Source organism: Hyaena hyaena, unplaced genomic scaffold (assembly GCF_003009895.1).
Source record: "Hyaena hyaena isolate Hyena2069 unplaced genomic scaffold, ASM300989v1 scaffold_19, whole genome shotgun sequence".
Lineage (NCBI taxonomy): Eukaryota > Metazoa > Chordata > Mammalia > Carnivora > Hyaenidae > Hyaena > Hyaena hyaena.
In genome coordinates this window covers 5001991-5021404 of record NW_024080651.1, presented here as the reverse complement: position 1 = coordinate 5021404, position 19414 = coordinate 5001991, and the positions used below count along the sequence as shown (strand labels likewise).

The 19414-nt window shown below is 41.4% G+C and overlaps 1 protein-coding gene across 4 annotated transcripts in view; it reads right to left on the bottom strand.

Moving 5' to 3' along the window:
• The window catches only part of OSBP2 (oxysterol binding protein 2), a 182451-nt gene that overhangs the window by 125194 nt on the left and 37843 nt on the right, over window positions 1–19414 (bottom strand). The gene's annotated exons all lie outside the window — the stretch shown is intronic.

Below are 19414 nucleotides of genomic sequence, written 5' to 3'. Positions count from 1 at the left end.
AAACATTATTTGTGGGGCTTCTGGGTAGCTCAGCCAGTTAAGTGTCCAACTTTGGCTCAGGTCATGATCTCGTAGTTTGTGGGTTTGAGCTCCACATTGGGCTCTGTGCTGACAGCTCAGAGCCTGGAGCCTGCTTCATATTCTGTGTCTCCCTCCCTCCCTCTGCCCTACCCTACTCATGCTCTGTCTCTCTCTCTCTCTCAAAAATAAATAAACATTTAAAAAACATTATTTGCTGTGTATTGGAAGCTCAGGTTAAACTGGGGCTATCAGTGTTTTTATTTGCTAAATCTGGCACTCCTACTTAAGGAGATTTTTTTTTAATGCAAGTACCCTCCCCCCACCCCACTCAGGATTGTTCTCATTCATTCAGATTTATCAGTGCAGGAAGACCTGGGAACCTGTATTGTTTTAAAGCTGCCAAGATGGCTATTCTCAATAACTACAGCTAATTGTTCTTGGGCATTTGCCAAGCCAAGTGCTAAGTTCTTTCCATGCATTACCTAATAAGTTAGTCCTCACAGCACTTCTAAGAGGTGGTTCTGTCATTAACTCCATTTGACAAAGGAGAGAATGAGGCAAAAGACAGCAAGCAATCTGCTCAATCACAGCTGGTAAGTAAGGTAGCCATGGTTTGGCCCCAGGGAGGCTGGCTCCCAGTGACTTAGAAATCTTTGAACTGGAAGGACCCTGGGAGGCACATAATAGAAGCCTCCAGTGGACTGACAAATGGGGAATATGAGGCTCTGAGAAGTCCATATTCATATTAAACACTAACTACTATGCACACAGGGCTAGGCCAAGTTGCAGAGATCAAGCATCTGGCCCAAGTAGGAGGCTGGCTCAGGGAAAGTTTCCAGAATGGCTTTTCCTTGAAGGAGAAGCAGACCTAAGGGGAAGCAAGGTATGGGAATATGGCTGGGTGCTAGGAAATAGATTTGCAAATAAGAGGTTCAGCATGCCTATCAGTAAGCAGTGTGCTGACAAAGAGAGGGGAAAATGGGCAGGTCTGGAGGGCAGGGGAGAGCCAAAGAAGGAATACAAATCAAAATTGCATTTTGTTTTCAAATTAATCTGCAGCAAATTTTACTTTTTTGTCATACAGTTCTATGCATTTTAACACATGTATAGATTCATTAATACACCTCCATAACTAGGACAGAGTAGTTCCATCAGCCTCAAAACACTCCCTCATGCTATAACTTTGTATCACACCTTCCCTCCACCCCTCACCCCTGGCAATCAATCACTGGTCTTTCATATCTACAGTTTTTGCCTTTTCCAGAATGTTATATAAAGAGTCATACAACTTTTTTTGAGAATGACTTCTTTCACTTGGCATAATACCTTTGAGATTCATCCAAGATGTTGTATGTCTGGGTAACTCATTCATTGTTATTGCTGAGTGGTACTCCATTGCGTTGTGGACCTGAGTTTGTTCAGTCATTTACCCACTGAAAGACATTTGGGTAGTTTCCTGTACTCTGCCATTAAAACCAATGCTATTTTGTGTGCAGGTTGTTGTGTGAACCTAAGTTTCCATTTCTCTAGGGTAAATGTGCAGAGGTGTGACTGCTAGGTCGTATGGTAATTGCAATGTTTAGCATTGTAAGAAACTGCCAAACTATTTTCCAGGGTAGCTGTACCATCCTATATTTCCACCAGCAACATACAGGACAGATCCTTGCCAGAATTTTGTATTATCACTATTTTTTTATTTTAGCTGATCTAATAAGTGTGTAATGATACCTTATAATGAACTTAATTTGCATTTCTCTAATAGCTAATTATAATGATCACCTTTTCATGTGCTTATTTGCCACCTTTATCTTCTTTTCAGTGAAATACCTGTTCATGTTTCCCCCCCATTTATCGTTAGATTGTCTTTTTATTGTTGAGTTTTTAAATTTATTTATATTCTAGATACTAGTCTTCTGTTGGATAAATAGTATGCAAATATTTTCTCCCAGCCTGTACTTTGTCTTTACATCCTTTTGTTGTTTTTTCTTAAATTATTAAATTTTTTTTATTTATTTCTGACAGAGAGAGACACTGTGATCAGGGGAGGGTCAGAGAGAGAGGGAGAAACAGAATCTGAAACAGGCTCCAGGCTCTGAGCTAGCTGTCAGCACAGACCCAAACCCATGAACTGTGAGATCATGACCTGAGGTAAAGTCGGATGCCTAACTGACTGAGCCACCCAGGCGTGCCTCTTTACATCCTTTTGATAGGGTCTATACAATGCAAAAGTTTTCCAATTTGAAGTCCAGTTTTCCTTTAAGGAATGTGCTAACACTTAGACATGATCTCATGTCTGAGAACTCTTCATCTAGCCCTGCATCCCAAAGATGTCCTATGTCTTTGAAAAGTTTTACATTTAAATCCATGCCCCATTTTGGATTAATTTCTCTATACTATATGGTGCTTAGGATGAGGGTTTTTTGGTTTTGTTTTTTTTTGCCTATGGATGTCCAATGACTCCAGCATTATTTGTTGAGAAGACTATCTTGCCTGCATGAAATTGCTTTAGCATCTTTGTAAAAAAAATCAATTTGGTGTATTTGTGTTTATTTCTGCTTTCTTTATTCTGTTAATGTGTCTGTAGGTCTCTGTTTCTCCACCAACATCATATTGTCTTGATTACTCTTGCTATATAGTAAGTCTTAACATCAGGTAAAGAGATTTCTTCCACTTTATTCTTTTTCAAAATGGTCTTAGCTGCTCTAGTTCCTTTGTATTTCCATATAAAATTTAGAGTAAGCTACAAAATATCTTGTTAGGATTTTGATAGAAATTGGTTTTTTTATTTAATTTTTTTTTTTAATTTCTGAGAGAGAGAGAGACAGCATGAGCAGGGGAAGGTCAGAGAGACAGTGAGATACAGAATCCGAAGCAGCCTCCAGGCTCTGAACTAGCTGTCAGCACAGAGCCCGATGCAGGCCTCGAACCCACGAACCAATGAGATCATGACCTGAGCCGAAGCCTGACGCTCAGCGGACTGAGCCACCCAGGCGCCCTGAAATTGTTTTAAACATATAAATCAATTTAGGAAAAACTGACATCCTTACTATGTTGAGTTTCCCATTCTGTGGATATAGTTTGTCTTTCCATTTCTTGAGATATTTGATTTCTTTTCATAAACATTTTGTCATGTTTAGTGAACAGATCCTGTAAAAGTTTTGTTAGATTTATACCTAAGCATTTCATTCTGAGAGAACTTATAAGTGGTATTGTTTTTTTTAAGTTTATTTATTTATTTTAAGAGAAAAAGAGAGAATGAGCAGGAGAGGGGCAGCAAGAGAGGGAAAGCTCTTCACTGTCAGGTCAGAGCCTGACTCGAGGCTTGAACTCACAAACCATGAGATCATGATCTGAGCTGAAACCAAGAGTCAGATGGTTAACTGACTGAGCCACTTAGGTGCCCCAATGGTATTGTGTTTTAAATTTCTGTTCCCATATGTTATTTGCCAGTATATAGATATATAATTGATTTTTCTTTGTTGATCTTAAATCCTACAACCTTCTTGAACTCACTTATTAGTTCTATGCACACTGGGGGGTTATTTGTTTTTTTTACTGTTGAGTTTTAGAATTCTTTACATAGTCTGGATACAAGTCTTATATTGCATATATGATTTGCTAGTCTATAACTTGATTTTTTAGTCTCTTTGCAGTGTCTTTTGCAGAGTAAAAGTTTCACATTCTTGATGAAGCTCAATATATCAATTTTTTTCTTTTATGGATTATGCTTTTGAGGTCATGTTTAAGAACTTTTTGCCTAATCTTAGGTCAAAAAGTTTTCCTCTAAAAGTGTTATAGTTTTATGTTCTGTATTTTGAGTTAACTTATATATGAGAAAGGCTTAGATCAAGATACTTTTTTTTTTGGTCCATTGATGGATGAATGGATAAAGAAGATGTGGTATATATATACAATTGAGTATTACTCAGCAATCAAAAAGAATGAAATCTTGCCATTTACAACTACATGGATGGAACTAGAGGGTCTCATGCTAAGCAAAATTAGTCAGAGAAAGACAAATATCATATGGCCTCACTTATATGAGGACTTTAAGATACAAAACAGATGAACATAAGGGAAGGGAAGCAAAAATAATATAAAAACATGGAGGGGGACAAAAACATAAGAGACTTTTAAATATGGAGAACAAATAGAGGGTTACTGGAGGGGTTGTGGGAGGAGGGATGGGCTAAATGGGTAAAGGGCATTAAGGAATTTACTCTTGAAATCATTGTTGCACTATATGCTAACTACCTTGGATGTAAATTTTTAAAAATTAATTAAAGATACTTTTTAAAAAATAAATGTCCAATGTTTCAACATTACTTGTTGAAAAGATTATTCTTTCTCAATTGAATATTGCTTTTGTAACTTTGCCAAAATCCTACTGCCCCTATTTGTGTGGGTCCACTTTTGGACTCTTCCATTAATATATGTGTCTCTTTGCCAACACACTATCTTCATTACAATTCTTTATGATAAGTCTTAACATAGGGTAATTACCCCAACTTTATCCTTCTCAAAATCGTTTTAGCTTTTCTAGTTTATTTGTCTTCCCATGTAAATTTATAATAAGCTTGTCTACAATGAAAAAATATCTTGCTGGAATTTTTATTAAAATGGCATTAAATCTATTGATCAATTTGGGGAGGACTAACATCTTTACTCTGTTGAATTTCTGATCCGTGAGCATTGTATGTCTCTCCATTTACTTTGGACTTTTCTTTTATCTGCATTTTAGAGTTTTTGGTACACAGATACTATATATGTTTTTGCAATATTTATACCTAAGTATTTCATGGGGGCACATTATAAATTTTTTTAATTTAGTTTCCGAAGTCTCACTGCTAGTACATAGAAATATAATTGACCTTTGTGTATTGATCCTGTAGCTGTGCTAAAAGTATTTTTGTAGATTTCTTAGGATCTTCTATATAGCTATCTTGTTATTTGCAAATAGAGTTAAGTTTGTGTTTCTTCCTTTCTAATCTGAATTACTTTGATTTCTTTTTCTTGCTTTATTATACTGGCTAAGACTTCTAGTATGAGGATGAATGAATATGAGTTGTGAGGATAGACATCTCTGCCTTTTTAATGATCCTAGGAGTCTTTCACCATTAAGTACAATGTAGGTTTTATATAGTTGCTCTTAATCAGGTGGAAGAATTCTTTCCCATTTGGAGCAATTCCCAGTTTGCTGAACGTTTTTAGCATGAATGACACTGAATTTTTTCAAGTGCTTTTTCTGCATCAATAGACATGATCATGTAGTTTTTATTTGGACCATTAGGATGGTGGATTCCATTAACTGATTTTCAAATACTAAATCCATATTACACAGCTAGTATGAATCCCACTCAATCATGGTATATTATTCTGCTTTTAAATTATTGTATTCAAATTACTAATAGTTTATTGAGAATTTATCATCTACATTCATGAGAAATATTGGTCTGAAGTTTTCTTGTACTATCTTTGTCCATTGATATCAGGGTAATGCTGTCCTCATAAAATGAGTGTTTCCTCTTTTCTATTTTCTAGAACAGATTGATATAAATGGTGTTCTTCCTTTTTCAAATGTTTGATAGAATTCACAAATGAAATCAACTGGGCCTGAATATTTCTTTTGTTTTTTAAGTTTTTAAACTATGAATGCAATTTCTTTAATAGTTAAAGGATTATTCAGGTTATATACTTGATCTTGGGTATATTCTGGAGTTTATGATTTTTGAGGAATCAGTTTATTTCATCTAAGTTGTCAGAACTGTGGGTAGAGTTATTTGTACTATTCCCTTATTATTCTTTTATGTCTGTGGAATCTGTACTGCTAATTGCTTTTTTCATTTCCAGTGTTGGTACTTTGATATTTTCATTTTAGTAAGCCATTGACCTAGTTGGGTTCAAGACCCAAGTTCTGACCAAACTTCTCTTGGTGATGGTTTCATTGTCAATTCCCTTTTCAATGTCTTTGCAGTGCAATGAGTCACTCCCTCCTATGTGCCACCCAGTGGCCACTGGGACCTTGATGTTCATGTGGCTTTTAGTTCAGTTCTCAAAGTAGGATCAGTTTAGGATCTGAATCATGCATGTGCAGCATGGACGTGAACCTAGAAGTTTATAAACAACTTTATGGGGTCACTTTCCCAAGCTCCTCTCTGTGATACCTTGGCATTTCCCAGTTCCCAAGGGCTCTCTCTTTCTGTCCTCTGGTCCACAACTGGGGTTTTATTTACTTGTCTCCCCTGCCCATTTCCCATCACTACACCCACATCTGGGGCCAAGTAGGTGGGAGGAGAAAGAGAAGACAGCAACGGGTTCTCACTCACCCTCTTGGAACCACAACTCTTTCTACTGGAGAGGAGAGTTCCCCCTCAGAGCTTGAGGCACCAGCAGCTCCTGCTGCCACCATCACTGCTAGAACTTTCCTGCTACTTGGGTCTGAACAAGAGGGATGTCCTGGAGCTCACTCTGTCTGCTCACTCATGGGTCTCCCCTGAGTCCAGACTGGATATACTGGAAGGAAAAAAGTTGTAAACTTTTTTTTAACACCTGTTCAGTGTTAATTCAAGTTATGGTCTTCTCCAGTATGTTTGTGGCTACTTAATTTCTAGGGTGCTTAAACAACTGACCCATGTATTCTGTCCAGGTTTTCTAGCTGCACAAAGTGAAGTATTCTCATTTCATCCTACCCAGAACTGGAATGGAGCTGAACTGCATTTTAGAAGACTTATTCTGGCTGTTGGATCTGCTGGAGTCCAGAATCTGGTAGCCCAGGTGGCCAAACCAAGGTGGAGGCCATGCGGGTAAAGGGCAGCAGGCAGATATAAAACTGTTCAGGGCTGGCGCTCAAGGATCTCATGACAGCAGAATTTGAGAGGTGAAGGAGGGCAGGAGGAAACAGTACACCCAGGTTTACTACTTGGCCAACTTCCAGGTCTGGAAGGTAATGTAAGACTATGAGGGCAGTTTCAAGACAGTGGGTAGTGGATCAGGTGGGGCAGTAGGAAGAAGTCAGGAGAGAAGTTGAGGCTACAGGAGAGAAAGAATAGTAGTGGGACCAGGTTCCACTGGAGTCACACAGGGATGGATGCAGGGAGGATGCTAAGTCTGATGGTAGGAGCTGAGGTGGTCTGGAAGGTGGGATTTTTTGTTCTATGGAATGAGATGGAGGCAAGGTCTTTTTCTGGGGTGTAGTAAGGGTATGTAAAGTGGCAAGAAATTCAAGAGTCACTAGAAGATAGAGGAGGAGGCTGTCATGGGACCCCTAGAAGGGCTGGCACGGATAAAGGCCCAGCAGAAGCCCTGAATCTGAAGGTGTACTGATCTATATGGTTGGGAGCAGTTGCCCCTAAAGTTTGCCTGTGTGGCATGTGTACCTTGGCTCAGCAAAGAGGCCCTACTACTCCTGCTTTAAGGCAGAATGTGCAGAACTGAACAGTCATCATCAAAAGAGCAACAGCCTCACTGCTGTCAACTGAGCAGCCACCACACTCCAGCTACTGAGCTGAGCAATTTGTGATATGATTTAATTTATTCCTTTTGACAACTGTAAGTGGTCTTCCTCAATTGACACACTTTGAGGATAGGAAGCAGAGCCACAAAGTGGTCAAGCAACACTGCCAAAGTGACCCAGCTAGCAAGTGGCACAGCTGGGATTCAAGCCGAGGGTAATCTGGTTCCCAGGCTGCCGTATGGTTAGGCAGAGGATGCATGAGTGTGACAGAAGCTAGACAACCAGGTGAGGGAGGAAGACCCTTCCCAGGAGGGACTGAGAGACAGATACTGGGCCAGGCCAAGCAAGGGAGGAAAAAAAAAAAAAGAGGGCAGCTTCAGGAGGAGGAGCCAGAAGTCTAGAAGGGAACTGGAAGGGTAGCTACTGTGGCAACCAGAAAAGAGCCAGCCTCTGACTTCAAATTACTGAGCCAGAGTCCCAGGGTCTAGAGGTAGCTGTGTCTGGATGCAAACATCTAAAGAGAAAGGGTGTGCCAATCAGAAGACAGGGCCCAGGAGTTTGGGGACAAGCTCCATGTTCAGGGGCCCTGGTAGACCTGAGGGCTGATGATGGGGAGCAATCCCAGCAGGGGCACCAAGATACCAAGATTTGGATGAAGCCTGGGGAGGCAAATGCACGACCCTGGTCCTGGTCCCCAGCCCTTCTCAGAGCAAGGGGACTGCCTCTATATAAGTTCATTCTCCTGATTGTGTTCTTCTCCCTAGAGGTACCACATTCTGATGAACCCACAGGGACCTTTTTAAAAAAGATGAGTGAGTGAGCAAAGGCGCATATGCAAGCCAGCCCTAGGAGGCCCAGCAAAACTTCGGAAGGGTCTTGATCCAGCCACTAGATGGCAGCTGCGGATATCAGATAAAGCCTTCCATTGTCAAAGGACACCCACGTTTTAGAAGCTACTGAAAGAACAAATCATCCAGTCCTGGGGTTGCCTGACTTCTCATCAGAATAGCAAAAGACTCCATGCCTTTCTTCACACAGATTCTTCTAGTAACACATGAGAAGAAGCTTGCAAATCTAAGATCAAGGAAAGACTCCTGAAGCGCTGGTGAGCTCTGCTCTCCCTGGTAACATGAGGCCCTGCCCATCTCCAGCCTGGCCAGAAGGCCCCCTGATCAGCTGCCCAGGACAGCCGCTAGCCACCAGCCTCCTGGAGCTCCATGTGCTCACTGTTCCCAGACTCCCTTGGTCTTGCATGCTGCCTGGGGCAGGAAGCCTGACCATTCAGTAGCTGCAGCCTATGCAGGCATATATGTTGTCTCCAGCATTCCACAGCAGCCAGGCAGAGGCCCATGAGAGTACACAAGCAGGATAATCCCAGATTGGGGTTTGGCAGGTGGATGTGCTGAGAGGTCAAGAGGCCAACCTTGTGCTGGCAAGGTTGGGGCTTCACTGGGGACCCATGGGAAAGGCTGCACAGCAGGAAGGGTGGGTGGACAGAAGGCGGTGGCAGAGGGGTTCAAAAGACAAGGGTCTTCAGGAGCTTGAAGATGGATGCAGGGACAATCAGTGATGGGGACAGTAAGATATGGTCAGCAATGACAACATGTCAATGGAAGACTTGAGTGGGGCAGGGGGAGATGGTCGAAGATGATGCCAGAACTTGCAGCCAGGGGCTAGACAGCCTTCAGTGAAGTTGCAGGAGGTCAGAGAGCAGCAGGAATCCTGCATGCAGAGCAGCTCCAGGTAAATGAATCAGGCACTTCTGGGCAGGCCACCACCTGACACAGGCTTCCCTGAAACTGAAAGAGAGCCTCCAAGAAAGAACAAAGGACAGGGGGAGGGGAGCAGCGCATGCCACAGGGTGCGGTGTGAGTGAAGGGCACATGGAGAAGGCTAGGGAGGGAAGAGCCCTCTGGGACAGAGGAGAAACAGAGAACAGTGGCTGAGGATAGCAGGGACAGGTGGGCTCATTTCTTCCTAAGAAGCAGTAAAGACAATTAATAAGGAAAAGAGAAATCCATTTAAAACAAGCCAATAAAAACAAAGTAGTTGCTCGGGTGCCTGGGTGGCTTATTTGGTTAAGCGTCCAACTCTTATCTTGGCTTGACTCAGAGTTCGTGGGATCAAGCCCTGCATCAGGCTCTGCACCATCAGTGCAGAGCCTGCTTATGATTCTCTCTCTCCCTCTCTCTGCCCCTCCCCCTCTTATACTCTAAATAAATAAATATATAATAAATGAATAAATAAAAATTTATTTTAAAAACCAAGGTAGTTGCCAAAATGAGCAATGCCCTTGACAGAGACTTTGTGAGCTATCACCATCACGTGGACATGGACGACATGGGCACCTCTGGGTCCTGTGGATCAGATGCACACAGTAGCTGCATGCAGACTTCAGGCCTTTCCAAACCACCAGGGCAGGCAGCCCCAGCCCTAGCAAGAACTGGTCCCTCAGGGTCTTGGCCTTCTAACCTCATCCCTTGAGGCATCTTTAGAAGTTATAGTCAGCTTTGGTGGCCGGCTGCCTATAGAACAGCAGGCCAAAGTGACCAGATATAACATCCAGAAGGCCAGGACCCAAGGGGAGAACAGAGGCTGCAGAGAAGTGAGCCACATGGCCTGGAGTCAGCGAGGGGCAAGGCTCAGAGTACGACATCAGTGTGGACCCCAGATCCATGCCTGCTGTTGTTCTCAGTTCAAGTGTCCTCCTGACTGTGGCCCTGTCCTATAACCCTCCCTTTCACTGTTCCCTTGTGGAAAGTCCCTCAACCTGCCCCATCTGATGGGGTGCTCAGCCTGCCTCTCCCATCCCATATCCTCTGTCCCCTCATATGGGAGTACTGGCCTCAGCCAGCCTGCCACTGAGTCCAATGTCTGTTCTCATTTCCTGCAATGGGTTCTGGGGAAGGTGTCCCTGTGTCCCTGGCCTCTTTCTTACTCTGCCTCAGGCATAGCTCATCTCAATCTCCCATGGGTCAGGGGCACTGTGGCCACCTACTCTCAAAGCCAGTCAGAGAGCTCCTCCAAGGCTGGGTGCAAGCCTGTGCCTGTTCATCTCTGACTTCTCCACACATGACTCAGCCCCCAGGACACAAAGGGAAACCAATCAACAGCCTTCCATGATACATGCATGCACTTTATTTTTTTCTTTTTTATTTCTAACACTTTTGTCTTTTTTTTTCTTTCATAGTTTATTGTCAGTTTGGTTTCCATATAACACCCAGTGCTCATCCCAACAAGTGCCCTCCTCCATGCCCATCACCTCCCTTCCCCTCTCCCCCACCCCCATCAGCCCTCAGTTTGTTCTCAGTATTCAAGAGTCTCTCATGGCTTGCCTCCCTCCTTCTCCCCAACTATTCTTCCCCTTCTCCTCCCCCATGGTGCTCCATTAAGTTTCTCCTAATCCTCCTATAAATGGAAGCATATGGTATCTGTCTTTCTCTGTCTGACTTATTTCACTCAGCATAATACCCTCAAGTTCCATCCACGTTGCTACAAATAGCCAGATTTTATTCTTTCTCATTGCCATGTAGTATTCCATTGTATAGATAAACCACATCTTTTGGGGGGGCTTAAGAGTTTATTTGATATGATATGAGGTAAGCTCACCTATATTTTTTATTCTTAAATAGTTTATTGTCAAGTTGGTTTCCATATAACAGCCAGTGCTCACCCCAAGTGCCCTCCTCCATGCCCATTACCCCCTTTCCCCTCTACCCCACCCCCATCAGCCCTCAGTTTGTTCTCAGCATTCAAGAGCCTCTCGTGGTTTGCCTCCCTCCCTCTCCCCCACTATTTTTCCCCTTCTTCTCCCCCATGGTCCTCCGTTAAGTTCCTCCTAACCCACCTATACATGCAAGCATATGGTATCTGTCCTTCTCTGCCTGACAGATTTTTTTTTGCTCAGCATAACACCCTCAAGTTCCATCCATGTTGCTACACATGGCCAGATTTCATTCTTTCTCATTGTCATGTAGTATTCCATTATATATATGAACCACATCTTGATCCATTCATCAGTTGATGAACACTTAGGCTCTTTTTATGTTTTGGCTATTGTTGAGAGTGCTGCTATGAACATTGGGGTACATGTGTCCCAACGCATCAGCACTCCTGTATCCCTTGGGTAAATTCCTAGCAGTGCTATTGCTGGGTCATAGGGGAGTTCTACTGTTAATTTGTTGAGGAACCTCCACACTGTACTCCAGAGGAGCTGCACCAGTTTACATTCCCACCAACAGTGTAGGAGGGTGCCCATTTCTCCACATCCTCGCCAGCAACTAGAGTTCTCTGATTCGCTCATTTTAGCCACTCTGACTGGCGTGAGGTGGTATCTCAGTGTGGTTTTGATTTGTATTTCCCTGATGAGGAGGGATGCTGAGCATCATTTCATGTGTCTGTTGGCCATCTGGATGTTCTTTTTGGAGAATTGTCTGTTCATGTCTTCTGCCCATTTCTTCACTGGATTATTTGTTTTTCAGGTGTGGAGTTTGGTGAGTTCCTTATAGATTTTGGATACTAGCCCTTTATCTGATATGTCATTTCCAATGGGATATATTTTCCCATTCCACCTGTTGCCTGTTAGTTTTATGGACTGTTTCCTTTGCTGTGCAGAAGCTTTTTATCTTAATGAGGCCCCAATAGTTCATTTTTGCTCTTGAGTCCCTTGCCTTCGGGGATGTGTCAAGTAAGAAACTGCTGCAGTTGAGGTCAAGGAGGTTGTTTCCTGCTTTCTCCTCTAGGGTTTTGATGGTTTCCTGTCTCACATTGAGGTCCTTTATCCATTTCGAGTTTATTTTTGTGTATGGTGTGAGAAAGTGGTCTAGTTGCATTCTTCTGCATGTTGCTGTACAGTTCTCCCAGCACCATAAGTTAAAGAGGCTATCTTTTTTCCATTGGATGCTCTTTACCGCTTTGTCAAAGATTAGTTGGCCATACATTTGTGGGTCCAATTCTGAGTTCTCTATTCGATTCCATTGGTCTATGTGTCTGTTTTTGATACATGCACTTTAGCATATAAGGAACATTTAGGCTTCATACACTTCATTCACATTATAATGCACTACTTTCTTTCTTTCACAGAGAGAAAAAAAGACTTCTAGAGTCAACAATGAAAAGCAACTATAAACCGAGGGAGCATTAAATGAAAAACCAACCATCTAGGGAGTTTGAGCATCCCCTTGTGTACTTGGGGAACTCTCCCTAGTCTTTGGCTAAAAATCCATGTCTTTAGTGATTATTTACAAAAATATTAAAATAAAAATCTTTTCTTTCCCCCACGTAGCAGGAAGAACGATTTGACAGCTATGTCAATGTCATTTTTGTAAGTGCTGTGTGCTTCTGATCTCTTAGGGCCTGATCAACATGACATAATATTTGGGTGTGACAAATAAGGACAAGTAAACTCAAACAAGGAACCCCAGATACATAGGTAGGAGGGAGTGTAAGAGCCTTCACTAAGCAAACAGAAGGAATCTAACACTGACTGGAGAAAAGGCCATTGGATTTTAGGGCATTTTACAGGACATGATGCTTCATTGCTTCTAAATCCTTATGATAATTTGAAATACACGTAAGTAATTTGCTTCCATCTGAAGGGGTACAGGCAAATAGGCCTTTGCCCAGGAAGAGCCCGGTGATAGCTGTTAGCCAAACCCCTTTTCAAAGGGGTCCAAATAACTGAAGTACTCAAACCTTGTGATGCAAGGTCTCTGGGCAAAAAGGTCATACTGTTGTATGCAGGATTCTGCCACTGCCCAAAGGTGCTCGGGCCTCCTGGAATGAGCATGTGGCCTCTGTGCTCTGGCTGGGGAACCAGTCAGTCCTCCCTGCTACACCCTCCTTTCAAGAGCCCTGTGCCCACAGCCAGATGGAGGCCCTAGCCCCAGATCTTGCCAAGCCCACCCCTACCAGATTGTTCTCAAACCTCCCCTTGGTGACTGCCGGACCCAAATACACACCATGTCTCCAGCCACAGAGAACCCCCACAGTCCCTGAACACATCCCCTCCTTTGGTCCAACCATTCCCACTGCCTGGATAGTCTTATTTCTTCCCTGTCCTCCTCACCTCCATCTCCATATTCAAACTTCTGTCTCTCAAAACCCAGCTCGGGTCTCGGCTGCTATATGTAGCCTTCCCTGACTTTGTTCCTCTCCCACCCATCCCAGTGGTGACAGCCTCCTACCTGACACTATACTAATTCACCTGCAAATTACTCTAACCTCCATGGGAACTGTCACGCCTCGTTCATGAAGTTTGAGTTCATGTAGGATTGTGCCATTTGAATGACATCCATTCTCTCTGAAATATTAATATATAAGAGTACATACTTTGCAGAGGTCTACTTGGGGTTATTTTTCATATAATAAAAATTATTGTGGCCTAGAAATAGGTGGTTCCCTCCTTTTGCCCATTTTAATATTTTTTTCTTAAAGTAGACTCCATGCCCAACATGGGGTTTGAACTCATAACCCCGACATTGAGAGGTATGTGTTCTACTGACTGAACCAGGCAAGTGCCCCCAGCTTTTGTCTATTTTAGACAACTTGCAGGTTAAGGCGAGAAATAGAAAACTGGAAGACCTCAAGAATATTTACAAAGATAGCAAATAAAACCATAGATTAATATTTTTAAAAAAAACCGGAAGAGCTCAAAAGGCCAAGTTTCAGGTGCCCAAGGGATCAGTTACTTCTACAGAGAGCAGGGGCAGAGAGGTGCGCTCCAGGTGTATATCCAGGCCCTGGGTTCTGCAGAAAGGCCACAGTTAGGGCAGGGCTGGCAGGGGAAGAGCCACTGTCCTAGCACCCAGACTCCTGAATGACACAAACACTCCTTCAGGAGGTGCAGGCAAACCCTCAAGGGTGATCATGACTCATCCCTCTGCATCCACCAGTGACATGTCCCCACCCAAAGGGGAGAGCGGCTGCCTTCCAGAGACGCAGCACCCTGGGTCCACTGTGCCACATTTAATGCTGTTGGAGGTAGGTCATTTTAAGAAAGTGAAAGAATTTTTTTCCTTTTCCTTTTCCTTTTCAAACACCCTGGGTGCTTGACCTTTTGTGGATGATTCTGTCATATCACTTACTACCAGCTGTGGGCAGGATGCTTTATGAGTGCTGGGATGAATGGAATTGGTAGCACCCATAGCACTACACACTTTCCATATGTTATCACATAATCCTCTTGCAAACAGAGCAGGAGTGCTGAAGATGAGGAATCTGGAGCTCAGAAATATTCACTGGTTTGAATGAGGCCCCAGAGCTGGATGGGAGCTCAGGGAGAAGACTTGCCAACTACCCATTTTATAGATAAAGAGACTCAGGTCCCAAGGTACACAATGACTTGCCCAAGGTCAGATCTGACCCTCCTTGATTCAGCACCCTGTCCATATTACCACAGAACATTCTACCAAATTTCATAAGTGAATGGAAAAAGAAACACAAAGTAGCCTAGAAAGACAACATTGGAGTCATGAAGTACTGTTGGGACCCCCAGCCCCAGCCCAGCTCTGTGCTGCAACCTCCCAACATGTCCCCTACCACCCCTTTCCTTTTTGTAATCCACTGGTTTGTTTCTCAGACTAAGCAGAAATCAGTCTCACCCCTTTCTCTGCTGGTTCTGCTTATATCTTCCAGTGCCACAAAACAAAAACAAAAACAAAGCAAAAAACAAAAACACAGGTCTGTTAATCCTTATTAACATTCTCTGACTCTTCAAATTTTCAATATGAGCAGGCTCTGCCTGGCCTTCCTTTTTCCAGATTAAATGTTACCCAGTCCTTCATCTGCTTTAGTGGTAACACGAATAGAGAAACCACAGCACCCCAAACCTCCTCTCCAAGGATGATTCTAGCATGGACAAAGGTGTCCTGGCTGCTATGCACGCTGGTCCCACAACAGATCCTCACTGGGCACCAACCCAGTGTCAAGCCCAGTGGTGGGCCCTGAGGTCACCATGGAAACAAGACACACAGGATCTCTCCACCCTGGAGGAACTACAGTCTTATGGAGAGGATAAACAATAAGTAAGTAAACAAGTCAGTCAACTAATAACAATGAATTGCAGTAGAGAAAATAACAAGGATTCTGTGATGAAGCTGTCTTAAGAGGGGAACAACTTAAAACACTCTGAAGTGTCATTGAGCTGAGACCTGAAGGATGAGAGCCAGGCGGGCCAAGAGTAGTAGCAGGAGTGTTCTAGACAGAGAGGAAAGACCAACAAGTACAAAGGTCCTGAGCCAGGAGCTGAGTATAGTGAGGAGAGAGACAGGTCACAGAAGGCCATAGACTATTATACAGTGTAAGGAGCTCAGATTTTACCCTAAGAGCACTGACCAAGCCACCTGAGATTGCTGTGTGTATGGTAAAATATACATAACCTTTAACATTTAAATCATTTTAGGTGTATAATTCAGTGATATTTAGTATACTCACAATGTTGTGCAACCATCCCATTTTCATTACCCAAAAAGAAATCGCATACCCACTAAGCAGACACTTCCCAACCCCTTTCCCCAGCTCCTGGCAACCACTACTTTGTTTTCTGTCTGTCTGGACTTGCCTATCCTGGACATTTCATGTAAACAGAATCATAAAACATATGGCCTTATGTATCTGGCTTCTTAACATGTGTTCAAGGTTCATCCATATCGTACCATGGATTAGTAGTTTGTTCCTTTGCATTGCTTAGTAATATTCCACTGAATGGACATACCACTTTTGTTCATTCATTTATCTGATGATGGACATTTGGGCTATGTTCACCTTTTGGCTCTTGTGGATAGTGATGCTATGAACATTCATGTACAAGCTTTGTTTGAAAACGTGTTTTCAGTTCTTTGGAGTATATACATAGGAGTGGAATTGCTAGGGTCATAGGAGTAATTATGCTTAAACTCAGTGAGAAATCAGTAGAATGTTTTCCACAGTGGCTGCACCATTTTACATTCCTATTAACAATGTGTAAGGGTTCTAATCTTCCACATCCCTGTCAATGCTTACTTTCCATTGTTTTTGTTGTTGGGTTTTTGTTTTTGTTTTTGTTTTGATAACAGCCATCCTAATGGGTATGAAGTGGTGTCTCATGATTCAGATTTTCATTTTATTAATGACTAACAACGTTGATTATCTTTTCATGTGTTTATTAGCCATTTGTATCTCCTTTAAGGAAAGATCTATCCAAGTACTTTATCCGTTAATATTCTGGATACTAGCCTCATCAAAAACATGTCTTGCAAATATTCTCTGTCATTCTGTGGCTTGTCTTTTTCCTTTCTTAATAAGTGTCCTTAGATGCACAAAAGTTTTAAATTTATTTGATAAAGTCTAATTTATATATTTTTTGTCCTTGGCTGCTTGTGCTTTTGGTGTTACATCTAAACAGCCACTGCCAAACCCAAGGTCATGAAGATTTACTCCTTTTTTATTCCCGTCATGTATTATGGTTTTAGACCTTATATTTAGGTCTTTAATGCATTTGATTAAGTTTTTATATATGGTGTGAGGTAGGAGTCCAACTTCATTCTTTTACATGTGGATATCCAGGATCTCAGCACCTTTGTTAAAAAGACTATCCTTTCCCCATTGAATGACCTTGGTACCCTTGCTGAAAATCCATTGACCATAGATGTATAGTTTATTTCTAACTCTCAATTTTATTTCATTGATCTGTATATCTGTCCTTGGGTCAGTACTACACTGTTCTGATTTATTGTAAACTAAGTTTATAGTAAGTTTTGAATTTGGAAAGAGTTCCCTTAACTTTTTCTTTCTTTCCAAGATTGTTTTTTGGCTACTTTGAGTTCCCTGGAACACTTTTTTCTACTTCTAAGAAAAAAAGACCATTGTAATTTTGATATGGATTATACTGAATCTACACAGTTCCTTGGGTTGTATTGTTGTCTTAATAATATTTAGTCTTCCAATCCATGAACACAGATGTCTTTCCATTTATTTAGGTTTTCATTAATTTCTTCCAGTGATTTTTTTAATTTAAAGTTTTTTTAAGTTTTCAGTGAACTTTCATCTTCTTGGTTATATTTATTCTTCAGAATTTATTATTTGTGATGATACTTAAGTGGAATTCTTTTCTTCATCTCCTTTTTGGATTGTTCATTGTGAGTATATAGAAATATAAGTGACATTTGTTGATCTTGTGCCCTGTAGCTTTGCTGAATTTGTTCATTAGCTCTCATAGGGTTTTTTGTGGATTCTTTGGGATTTTCTATATATAGGATTGTATCATCTATGTGCCAATAGAAAGTTTTACTTCTTCCTTTCCAATTTTTCCTTTTGTTTCCTTTTCTTGTGCAGAACTTCCAGTACAATGTTGAATAGCCATGGTGAAAATGGGCATCTTTATCTTGTTCCTGATCTTAGTGGAAAATTTTAGTTTTTTATCATTGAATATGATGCTAGCTGTGGGTTTTTCAAAAATTCCTTTCATCATGTTTGCTGATGTTTTTATCATGAAAGAGTGTTGGATTTTGTCAAATCCTTTTTCTGCATCAGTTGAGATGATCACATAAGGTTTTTGCCTTCAATCAATGAAGTATATTATATTGATTGGTTTCTTATGTTGAACTGCCCTTGTATTCTTGGGATAAATCCCACTTGGTCATGGTGTATAATACTTTTGCTATGCTGTTGGATTTTGTTTGTTGGTATCGTGTTGAGGGGTTTTGCATCTATATTCAGAAGGGATAATGGTCTATAGTTTTCTTTTCTTGTGATGCCTTTGTTTGGTTTTGGTATGCCAGCCTCACCAAGTAAGTTAGAAAGTGTTTCCCTCCTCTTAATTTTTTTGGAAGACTATGAGAAAGACTGGTATTAATTCTTCTTTAAATGTTTAGTAGAATTCCCCAGTGAAACCATCTAGTCCTGGGCTTTTCTTTGTTGGCAGACTTTTGAGGATTGATTCAATCTCTTATTACAGATATGCTAAAATTTTCTATTTCTCTTTAGGTGATTTGGTAGATGTGTGTTTCTAGGAATTTGTCCATTTCATCTATGTGTCTAATTTGTTGGTGTACAGTTGTTTATAGTATTGTTTTGTAATCCTTTTTATTTCCATAAGGTCAGTAGTAATGTCACTTTCATTTCTGATTTTAATAATTTGAGTCTTCTTTCCTTTTTTCCAAATCAGTCTAGTGGAAGGTTTGTCAGTTTTGTTGGTCACTCTAAAGAAGCAACTTTTAGTTTCATTGATTTCCTTTATTATTTTTCTATTCTAGATTTCATTTATCTCAATGCTGATATTTATTGTTTCCTTTCTTCTGCTAGCTTTGGGTTTAGCTTGGTCTTCCTTAAGATGTAAGATGTAAGGTTTGGTTATTGACTTGAGATTTTCTGTCTTTTTTTTTTTTTATTAAAAATTTTTTTTAAATTTATTTCTAGGAGAGAGAGAGAGAGAGCATGAGCAGGGGAGGGTCAGAGAGAGAGGGAGACACAGACTGAAACAGGCTCCAGGCTCTGAGCTGGCAGTCAGCACAGAGCCCGACGCGGGGCACGAACCCACGAACCGCGAGATCATGACCTAAGCGAAAGTCAGACGCTTAACCGACTAAGCCACCCAGGCGCCCCAATTTTCTGTCTTTTTTAATGTATATTTTATAGCTATAAATTTCCCTCTGAGGACTGCTTTTTCCGCATCCCATAAATTATGGCATGTTGTGCTTTCATTTTCATTCTTCTCAAAGTATTTTCTAATTTCCCTTGTAATTTCATCTTTGAATCATGGGTTGTTCAAGAGTGTGTTATTTAATTTCTACATATTTGTGAATTTTTTAGTGTTTCTTCTGTAGTTGATTTCTAGCTTCATTTCACTGTGTGGTTAGAAAAGATATTTTGCATGATTTCAATCTTCTTAAATTTATTGAGACTTGTTTTGTGGCCTAACATTTAGTGTATCATGGAGAATTTTCTACATGACTTTGAGAAGAA